This window comes from Saccopteryx leptura, chromosome 3 (genome assembly GCF_036850995.1).
Source record: "Saccopteryx leptura isolate mSacLep1 chromosome 3, mSacLep1_pri_phased_curated, whole genome shotgun sequence".
NCBI lineage: Eukaryota > Metazoa > Chordata > Mammalia > Chiroptera > Emballonuridae > Saccopteryx > Saccopteryx leptura.
Genome location: NC_089505.1, coordinates 77,193,478 through 77,204,967, shown reverse-complemented (window position 1 = coordinate 77,204,967; position 11,490 = coordinate 77,193,478).

Below are 11,490 nucleotides of genomic sequence, written 5' to 3'. Positions count from 1 at the left end.
GTTTTTACTTGCCCGCCGGGTGCAAGCTAGGATTAAAGACTATGGCCCACCAGTTTGTGGCTTCGTTGTTTCTTTACCGACTGTCCGAATCCAATGCGAACCTGCATGGGCCAGGTGGCTGCTGTGATAGTGGCCCTGGCTTCTGGCTTTACAGCCATCATCTTGAATACTAGCTTGCACCCGGTGGGCAAGTAAAACACACACTGGGCTCCAAAACCCACTAATTCAGTGCTCACAAAGATACTGACTTGTCTGAGTTTCCTAGAATCAAAGGTTTCTAGCTCACCAGACTTTATTCACCTCTGTTCCCCATCTCCTTCTCCCTGCACAAACTCTGCACAAACTGGCTTCTTTCTTAGCACTCCACCATCTTGGCTGCCTCTCCTGGCCTCCTCCACGTGGCCTCTCTCTCCTCTCCTCTCTGCTCTCTCCTCTAATGCTAATCTCAGGAACCAAGAGAGCAAGCTTCCAGTCTGCCCCACTTTATAGTGTAGAAATCACAACCTTTAATTCAATATACAAAATAGGGAAGTCTTTAATACAAAGTCACTTATCTGAGGCATGATGGGATTGCACTACCTCACATCAAAAAGGGTGGGAAAGGCTTAGTCCTAAAAGCAAGCCCCGGGCAACAAGTATCCAGCCTGCCCACAGCCCACCCCTAACACACATTAATATCACCTGGGTGACGGGCTTCTACGTGGGCAGTGCCATCTTTAACAAAGTGAGCATAACATTTTATCTGCCCAACAAGTCCTTAGTAAGTTTTTTATATATTCATTGTCCTTCTTAGGGTTAACTTGCAAGGGTTGGTGGGGTCAGTCTTTGTCCTCACAATGGTGTCTTCTGTCTTTGCTGGGTTTGTAGGCTTCAACTGGCTATAATGGACCCAGGCGGGCATGCCCTCTACCTTGGCAGCAGTGGGAGTTAGGATCACGGTGTGTAGGCCTGTCCACGTGGGAGTCAGTCCTTGGGTGATGTACTGAATCTGTTGGAAGCACCTTTGGACAGTCCTTTGAACAGTTTCCTGAATAACCTGTAAATCCTGTAAGTACTTAGAAAATAGTAGTTATGTGTCTTTTTTTACTATTTAATTCATGTATTTTATTTGCTCTGAATCTTTTGGGTGCCTGTAGGCACAACATAATTTCAAATTAGCTTTTGATTAATATTGAGTTCCTTTCCTACTAGCTTTGAGACTGTGAACACAAATATAGGTCCAATACTAGAATGGGCAAGCTAATTTTTGAAGAAGCATTTATAGCAATTTCCTAACAATTGTTAATTAATTTATTAAAGTCTATTTCTAAATGTTTATTTGATTAAATTCTTTTCTTCCTTATTTTTAAATATTTTCTAATTGGTTTCAAATAAACCTTTGGCAATAAGGGTCCCAAAACCCCACTGATTCCAGGTGGCATTTATTCATTTGAATTACTATGTTCTGATTTTGAGGCAGACTGGAAGAATATATAGTTAATAATAAAATTCAAATAGTTAATGTTAGTAAATACTATAACAAGTGTTTTAATGTAATAAAATGACTAAAGCTTACTAGATTATTAAACAAAAGTAAAATTTTAACTAATACAATAGGATTTAAAATAAAATTTTCATAGTCACAACTGTTTTTAATATGTTAATGTAATTTTACTAAGTCTATGTTGATATTCTCATTGTTTTATATTATTTGTCAATGTAACTTAATTTCACTTCAGTCTAAGAAATGTCCTAAAAAATAGGAGTTACACATATTTTGGAAAAGTCCACAATGTATTGGAGTTGTGGTCACATTCTACACTTTGCAGCTAGAGTTTAAGTTCTAATGATCATTGCTTCTAGCTGGAATTAGGAGCAGGTCCCAACCTACAATAGGCATGGGGCATTGAGACAAGAGGAATAAAGAAGACACTATATATTAAATAAAGCAATAAAATTAGACTGTCAATACCCACAGTAGAGATCTTTAAGGGATAAATAAAACTCAAATATTCAGGCAAGGCATAGTAAATGGCCTTCATGTTTCCAAGAAATGAGATCAGTTCACCTGCTACTTGGAAGAAATACCTTAGCCTCATGGACGATGTTCTGAGATGCAGCCAATGGCCAGCTTTGGCACCTTTTAGCCTTGAGTGGCAAATCCCAGTATGTTGGGCAAGGTCAGGTCACAGGTAGCTGGAGCAGAGCTAGAAGACAATGAACCCTCCCTCCATGCAGCAAGGGGGCAGCTTCAATTCTCATGTCCCTTTTCCACAGCAAACGTGTTAACCGGTGGGGCCGGGAAGCCTGGCAGGCTTTAATTTAATGACCTTTCTTTCCACACTTGATGCAAGGCCCTGTTGGAATCCTATGAAGCCTTTTCTGAGCATTGGAGCCTTTAGAGCAGGGGTCCCCAAACTTTTTACACAGGGGGCCAGTTCACTGTCCCTCAGACCGTTGGAGGGCCACCACATACAGTGCTCCTCTCACTGACCATCAATGAAAGAGGTGCCCCTTTCGGAAGTGCAGCAGGGGGCCAGATAAATGGCCTCAGGGGGCCGCATGTGGCCCGCGGGCCGAAGTTTGGGGATGCCTGCTTTAGAGCATATGCCAAAAGCTGGTATTTCCTGACCTCTTTCGGGCTTTATTTGCCTTTTCTGTTACTACTTTGGTTATTATAGAGTCCAGGCATCCCCAAACTACGGCCCGTGGGCCGCATGAGGCCCCCTGAGGCCATTTATCTGGCCCCCCGCCGCACTTCTGGAAGGGGCACCTCTTTCATTGGTGGTCAGTGAGAGGAGCACTGTATGTGGCGGCCCTCCAACGGTCTGAGGGACAGTGAACTGGCCCTCTGTGTAAAAAGTTTGGGGACCCCTGTAAAAGCCATGCTCAGAAGATTTCATTGAGGGGCTTGAGAGCCCTTTTTGTCTATATAAACTCCTGGAAAAGGACAAAACAGCATTAGTAGCTAGATTAAATCAATAAAAACAAGTTTTTAGTGACTCCTTTAGAACTCCAGAGTTTTTTGCTGCTGAAAAATTCAGTACATTAGTATTTAAAATAAATTTTAACAAAAGTATGATAAAATAGATTAGTAGGAGTTTTAAGATATGACTTTTTTTATATTATCTAGTATAAAACAATATTGTTGTAAAATTATAATAAATTAAACACTACATAAAAATATTAAAATTTTTAATATTTAAATTAAGATTTCAATATTATAAGGTTATAAACCAGTATAAAGCCAATAGCCACGGCTACCATCACAGTCGCCTGGCCCATGCAGGTTTGCAGTAGATTCGGACAGACGGTAATGAAAGAACGGAGCCAAAAACTGTTGGACCATCATCTTTAATCCTAGCTTGCACCCAGTGGGCAAGTAAAAACACACACTGGGCTCCAAAACCCACTAATTCAGTGTTTACAAAGATACTGACTTATCCGAGTTTCCTAGAATCAAAGGTTTCTAACCTTACCAGTCTCATTCACCTCTGTTCCCCATCTCCTTCCTTCTCCCTGAACAAACTCTGCACAAACTGGCTTTTCCTTCAGCACTCTGCCATCTTGGCTACTTCTCCTGGCCTACTCCTCCTGGCCTCTTTCTGCTCTCCTCTCTGCTCTCTCCTCTAATGCTAATCTCAGGAACCAAGAGAGAGCAAGCTTCCAGTCTGCCCCACTTTATAATGCAGAAATCAAAACCTTTAATCCAGGGGTCTCAAACTCAACTCAGCATGTGGGCCACAGAGCAAGATCACAGCCGTTAGGCAGGCCGCACTAGGTCTACAAAAGGCAACTGTTACGCAACACATTTCAGTGTCACAAAATGACCAGAAACTGTAGTTCGCATCACAACTGCTGTTAACTAAGCTAATATCTAGCTAGGATGCTAGAGAAATGAAAAATACAAGTAGGCCCCTAGGCTTACTTAATTTTATCCAAAATATTTTGAACTTCGTGGATTAGTCTGTGGGCTGCACAAAATTGTTCAGAGGGCCGCATGTGGCCCGCAGGCCACGAGTTTGAGACCCCTGCTTTAATCCAATATACAAACAAGAAAGTCTCTGATACAAAGTCACTTATCTGAGGCATAATGGGATTCCTCATGAGAGTGCACCACTCTACATCAAAAAGGGTGGGAAAAGCTAAGTCCTAACACCAAGCCCCAGGATACAAGGATCCTGCCTGCCCACAGCCCACCCTCAACACATGTTAATATCACCTGGGTGATGGGCATCCACGTGGGCAGCGCCATCTTTACCAAAGTGAGCATAATATATTTTATCTGCACAACAACCAGCAAATAAAAGAATTAACAAAAGGTCTTTAAAATAATATATATTTTTTAATATGGAAAATATTTTATACAATAAGGGATTCTTGGTATAAACTACTTAGCTGGCAAAGAGATATTAACTTCCTTTTGCATGAGGGGCGGGGTGGATGCCTGAGGGAAAAGCAGACTCCAACAACTGTGAGCTTGGTTTTTTATACCTTTTTTTTTTTTTTTTTTTTTACCTAACAGTGGGGAAACAATAAGTCATTACTTCTAACCCAGTGGTCAGAAAACCTATTAGTTAATAGAGCCAATTACTAACAGTACAATAACTAAATTCTTTTTAAGAGCTAATTTTTAAATTTCAACTATATATGTAGGTACCTTCCCTACTGAGGCAGTGTCCACACTTGGCACTTCATTGGAGAGCTATACCTAAGAGGGCAAAATAAAGCCTTTTGTGGCCCACGAGCTGTTTGTGAATGGCAGCTTGCCGGCCAATGTTCTTAGGAGAGGGGAAAAGGAAGAGACATTTGATGTGTTTGTCCCTCTTTGCACATTTTTTTTTTTTTTTTTTTTTAAGAAAAGCACATTTACTATCTTTTTTTTTTTTTTTTTAATTTATTTATTCATTTTAGAGAGGAGAGAGAGAGGGAGAGAGAGAGACAGAGAGGAGAGAGAGACAGGGGGGAGGAGCTGGAAGCATCAACTCCCATATGTGCCTTGACCAGGCAAGCCCAGGGTTTTGAACCGGCGACCTCAGCATTTCCAGGTTGACGCTTTATCCACTGCGCCACCACAGGTCAGGCCCATTTTTTTTTTTTTTTTTTTTTTTTTTTTACAGAGACAGAGAGTGAGTCAGAGAGAGGGATAGACAGGGACAGAGAGAGATGAGAAGCATCAATCATTAGTTTTTCATTGTGTGTTGCAACACCTTAGTTGTTCATTGATTGCTTTCTCATATGCGCCTTGACCGCAGGCCTTCAGCATACCGAGTAGCCCCTGGGGTCCAAGCTGGTGGGCTTTTGCTCAAACCAGATGAGCCCGCACTCAAGCTGGCGACCTCGGGGTCTCGAACCTGGGTCCTCTGCATCCCAGTCCGACGCTCTTTCCACTGCGCCAACGCCTGCTCAGGCCCTCTTTGCACAATTTGAGGGCTGACTTGAACCCCAGCCTGGCCCAGCAGTGAGGCTCCGGGCTCAGTTCCAAAGCGGCACTCTCTCAGGACTTCTGTTCCCTTCTCCTTTGTTGCCAAATTAGAGACAGGTTTGTAATGGGAGAGGTGGCCCTGACTGACAGACGGGCGTTTGGACTTAGCATTTCCAAAAGCCAAGCCGACTTTTATTCCCTCCCCAGCATTTGTTTAGCTTAATTTCTTATAATAAAAGCAGCAAATAAAATATAATTTTTATAAATTTATCTTCCTAATAATGGGCTGTTTTTAGCCCATATGAGGTTTCCAATTTTTCCAGCAATTCCCTGAAAATTTTTTTTACAGTTTTTACCATTATAGTTAATGTTGTGGATCTTCCTCATGAATTCTATGTCTTCTATCTAACTGAGAGGCTTATAGAAGACCCAACACCCTCTCCGCCACGGAAGAGTGTTGGAATTTTTTCTCATTTTTATACCAGTGGAGGACAACAAGCCACATTTCCAAACTCACAGAGGGCTTATTTTTAATTTTAAAGAAATTGTCAATTAACTAGCATGGTCCACACCTATGGTTTGTTAATTTCTAAATTCCTTTTCTTTTTTTATGATTTTTTTAAAGCAAAGTTTTAAATTTTAATATTATTCCTACCTTGTAATTTTTAAATGGGCAAAACCTCTTTTGGTCAGTAGCAGGACATTTGAAACTAATTCTTTTTTTTTATTCTTTTTTTTAGAAAGGAGAGAGAGAGGGGGAGAGAGAGGAGAGAGAGAAGGGGGGAGGAGCAGGAAGCATCATCTCCCATATGTGCCTTGACCAGGCAAGCCCAGGGTTTTGAACCGGCGACCTCAGCATTTCCAGGTCGACACTTTATCCACTGCACCACCACAAGTCAGGCTTGAAACTAATTCTTATTTTATATTTTAGTTATTTTATTCTTACTTCGTTGTGTTTTTTTGTTGCTCTACACACAGCAGGCTGAATCCTAACCTCAGCATGCGCCTGAAGGTGGTGGTGGGGATCGCCTTTTAGTGCTCTGCCTTCTGTTTGGGTGCACTGTGGTGGCAATGGCAGGAGCGAGGCAAAGGGGGGAGAAGGCATGTCTACGTTCGCCTTTCCTTGGCCGCACCCGCACTCCACCATTTCACACACCGCACATCCCCACTCAGCTTCTTTTTTCTCTTTCACCTAAATCGCTTACTTGCCAGGCTTTTCTCCTAGAGGTTGGAGAAATACTTTCCCAGCCGTATTCCCTATGGCAATACGTAAATTGATTTTTTAAATTGAGTTCTAATTTTTTTCTTTTGAATCTCTTTTCTGTTTTAGATATAAGTCTGGCTGGACTAGGAAGATGTATCACCCTTTCTATATTGAGCAAGCTTTTAACCATTGTGGCGGATCTAATGTTAAATTTAGCCATTGATCAATGTATGGAAACTGATCAGGGTAACCTGAATTTTTAGTTACTATATTCCAGACTTCTTCTACTAGCTGGAGATTAAAACACCCAATTGCCGACCATCCTATTCCCAAAATCGGCCATTCTGATTTACAGAGATAGCGTAGCCTTTTCTTGGACCATTTAATTTTGTATTTATGGCTGTCTTCATAAGCTTCATGAAAGTGTTTTAAAAGACAACCTAAAGGGGTCTTCTGTGAACTGGCTCTTTTCCCCATATTTATTAGCTAAGATTACCAATTATAGAATTAAGACTGTTTCAGAAAAATCCAGAAATCAGTGTACCAATAAAAACAAAAGGATAAGACAGATTGTGGACAAGGCCCACTGGGGGTGAGGACGATGGAGATACAAGAGACCTGACTCCAGGGACCAGGTTCAGGGACGCAGATCCGCTTTATTCAGGAAGTAAGTTAGCTTATATACACAGGTTCAGCCTATAGGGTGTTACAGTGTGTCCTTCATAACCAATGGCTGAAAAGATCAGGGAGCTGCGTGGTTGGCGCTGAGTCACTTTCTTATAGTGGGTGAGCTCCCTCCTGGGTGTGCCTAGGAGGGTTTCAGGTGCTGGGGTGTTCTCACAGCATTGCATCAGCTACAGCTGTTAGGAATGCACTCTGAGTTCTACCTACATTTCCCCCTTCTCTTTTAATTAGGGCCAATTGGACTTGATGAATGACAGCTTACTGTTGTTGTCTCTATGGGCAGGATAATGCCAGGATGGGGAAAAGCCACCTGCGTCTGGGAGTCAGCCCAGATGTGGGGATATCACACATAAGCAGGAACAGAGTACCAGGGCCTGGGGGCCCATCAGGGGCAATTCTCTGGGCCCACCCCGCCAAAGCCTCTACATCCCCCCAGGTGATGGGGTGCGCATGCTGGCCGCGAGGTCTTCTTCCACGAGATCTTCTTCTGGAGCACTGAGGACTTCCTCCAGGTGGCCGTTCATCAAGGCTGAGGCTGGCCATCTCCTGAACCGGAGGGTTCACAGGTGTTGGAGGTGTCATTGGTGGGGTCATCTTGGGACCCTGGGAGTGGTCATATGTTCCTTCCTGGGATCCAAATTGAATGCAGGCTATTTTCTGGAAAAAAACAAGCATAACTTCTCCCTGTGTTAGAGGAGGGTATGGTCCCCACCACTGAGCTGTGGCTGGGTCCTTCCAGCATACCAACGGTAAAGGGGTTAGGTGGCTACAAAGGTCTCCCCAATGTTTGCAGGCTGGGGTTATACTATCAGAATCAAAAGTTAAATAATTAAGGGTAAAGACAACACTGGTAAGCACTTCTCTGGGTGAAGCCCAGGGCATATTTCCCTGTAAGCCTCGAGGGTTGACACCCTGTGGTTGTAGGGGGCCTAAAGGTAGTAAGGGCCCACACTGTTTACATACACGAACAAGGTGTTTGCGGGTTGCGTGAATGAGATGGGAAAAGAGAGATTTGAGAGAATGGGCATACATATGAAACTGGGCATGAAGTTGTCTAGCTTGCTCAATAGGGGAAAGTTTTAAAACTAGGCAATTCACCTGTGATTTGCCTGCTGTAAGAGGACCAGGTAAGCTTGAGTGAGAGCAAAGATGTTGAATATACCAAGGGTGTTGATGCTCCTCTAATAGTTCTTTAAGCTGGCTGAGGGCCGTATCAAGTAAAGTCTGCTTGGGTCAGAAGGTGGAATGAGCAAGACCTTTAACTGTTTGTATGGCATAGGCACTATCTGAGAAGATATTGAGAGGAGCCTGTTGCCAGAGGTGCAGGGCATAATGGATGAAAAGTCCAATGGCATTCAGGGTGGGGCTGTTTTTCATGCCTTGAGGCAGGACTGTCTATTGATACTGCTGCGCTGGAAGGGCGTGGTTGGTGGAGGGCACCATAAAAGCAGAATAAGGCTTGTCTTCCGGATGGACACAGGCCACCTGCGGCACTGCAGAGGGATGTGGCAAGCCTGGCTACAAAGTACCTACCTTTGCCATATGCTCCCTAATTGCCCCCAAATTGTGGAGGAGCCTCCACCCTCTGGATACCCTCCTCTGCATCACAAAAACAGACGAACTATGAGGACTGGTGGAAGGCCCAACATGTCCGATTTCCAGCTGTTGCTGTACTAGCCTGTGCAACCCTCCCAATCTAAGATGCTGTCAATGGCCACTGCTCAACCCACATTGGTTGGTCAGCATCACACGCAAGAATGACTGGATACAGGGGCTTAAGTTGGGCAGTGGCTTTTAGGATTGGGGGGATTGGCTAGTAGCTGGGAAGGGTGGAGCATGCAGCCCCGGCAGGGATTGTGGAAGCAGTGACGTCCGCTTCTTCGGGAGGTGGAGCCGACAGCACAGCCACCAACCCAGCTGGAGTCTCTGTGCACTCAGCCGCGAGCCCACCAAACCCAGTGGCCCAACCACCCTCCTCCTCTGAAGAGGGAGGCAAACAGGAAGCCAGTCCCCTCCGCCCCCCACGAAAGAGGAGCAGCCCACAGGATCCCAGAACCAGCGGAGGGTCCCCAGTAGGAGCACTGGCTAGACAGGCATGCACCGCCAACAGGGCAGGAGTGAGGCCAAGAGGGAAGGTCCGCCCCCATGCACCCTGGCCTAACGAATGCATCGGAGAGCCCGGGCCCAAGCATCTGGGTCCCAGAGAGGAGCATCCCCAAGCCATGGACCGAAACCAGACAGGATTTCCCAGTAAGTACAAAGATTCTTTTTACTAACTTTCTTTTTCCTAACTTTAACTTGCCTACTCTGCAATAAGGCATGCAGGGCTCATGCCTGTGGGGCTCAGGAGTAAGGGGGGTTCCCATTGCAGAGGGTCACTCACCCATCCCTTAGATGCCAGTTAGGTCCCTGTTTGAGGCGCCATTATGTGGACAAGGCCCACCGGGGGTGAGGGCAATGAGGACACAGAGACCCAACTCTGGGGACCAGGTTCAGGGACACAGATCCGCTTTATTCAGGAAGTAAGTTAGCTTATATACACAGGTTCAGCCTATAGGGTGTTATAGCATGTCCTTCATAGCCAATGGCTGAAAAGATCAGGGAGCGGCGTGGTTGGCACTGAGTCACTTCCTTATAGCGGGTGAGCTCCTTCCTGGATGTGCCTAGGAGGGTTTCAGGTGCTGGAGTGTTCTCACAGCATTGCATCAACCACAGCTGTTAGGAATGCACTCTGAGCTCTACCCACACAGATAATTAGCACCCAGAATAAAAGTGTTTGACTATTGAGATATTATTACACAAGACAAGGGGAGAAACCTAGCAGGGCACCCCAAAGCTAGTTTGAGAACAAAGAGAATAATAGTTCACTACTTAAGATTGTTTTTTAGTCAGAAGCTTCCAGTTTTAATACAAAAGGCCAAAGCCAAACTTTAAAACACATATTTAGACACTAAACAAAAGACTTACACACAACTACACACAAGCACGTTTTCATAGATGAGGAAAGGGCTTCCCTCATGGCCTCAGGTGTACTCAGGCCACATTCTGTAGGGACTTTAGGTAGGTGTCTTTATTCAGGTTTCTTTGAGAGCATAACACAATTAACTGCCTCTAGAAGTTCAGGGTTTTTACTCAGTCCCCTTTAATTATTTTTTGAGAAATATATAAATGTGCAAGCACAAAATCATGATAGAAGCTGATGGACTTGGTCACTTTCAGCTCCTACAAATTGTCCTGTCAGAGTATAACTAAATGCATCCCAGAGAATCCTAATTAAGACCAACTGGATCTCCTACTGACATCTCGGTCTTTGGAGAGTCCACAACAGGACTAGATTCAACTCGGTAATGTCAGAACACTGGCTTTACTCTCATCAGTAAAGCAGTTTTGAAGGTTTTACTTACCTTACCAAGGTTTCACATTTCCAGAGTCACAAATTAACAAAGCTTCCTAAATTACTTACATTCTAGTCCCAAATTTGATCAGTACCAGTCTCAGACAAAAAGCAAAAGCAAGTATTCAGAGGAAAGTCAGAAAAATTCAGCAGAGCAGGAAGAGTTGTTTTTCTTACCTCCTTTATTTCTCTGCCAAATAGTCCAAACTCTCAAATTTTGGAACCGGAAGGCATCTACTGGGGAACTGTCTGAACCCCACAGGATGACCGGGAGCCCTGGAAGTTTCAGGTGGCACTTCTCCTTGGCTCTCAAGTGGGCCCCAGGCAGCTTCCCCTAGAGTCTGCTCTATTCAGGGTGCCTCTACCCGGTGACAAGAAACACCATAGACCCCACGTTGGGCGCCAAATGTTGTAAAGTAACTAAATCCACAAATCTGCGGGTGTTTGTAGAGGCACATAGTCCAAATAAGTTTTTGAAAAGTTTTATTAAAGGAGACAATTTATTAAAAATGCTGACCACATATGGCTGACACAGGGCAACAAACCTAAATTGTGAAGCCCCCCAAAACAGTTCCGGGGCTGTTTTTATATTCCTAATCATACATGGGAGGGAAGAAAACCTGACATTACGGCATAAGTTTATACCTTTTGTTTAGAGATACATACATTAATTACATGCTTTCAGGAGGGGAGGAGTGGTTTCCATGGGAATAAATGCCTGCAAATGATCCAACAGCCTAAGAAAAGATTTAATTCTTTTCTCCCTACACCTGGCTAGTCATTGACCCTTCCCCCATAGGTATG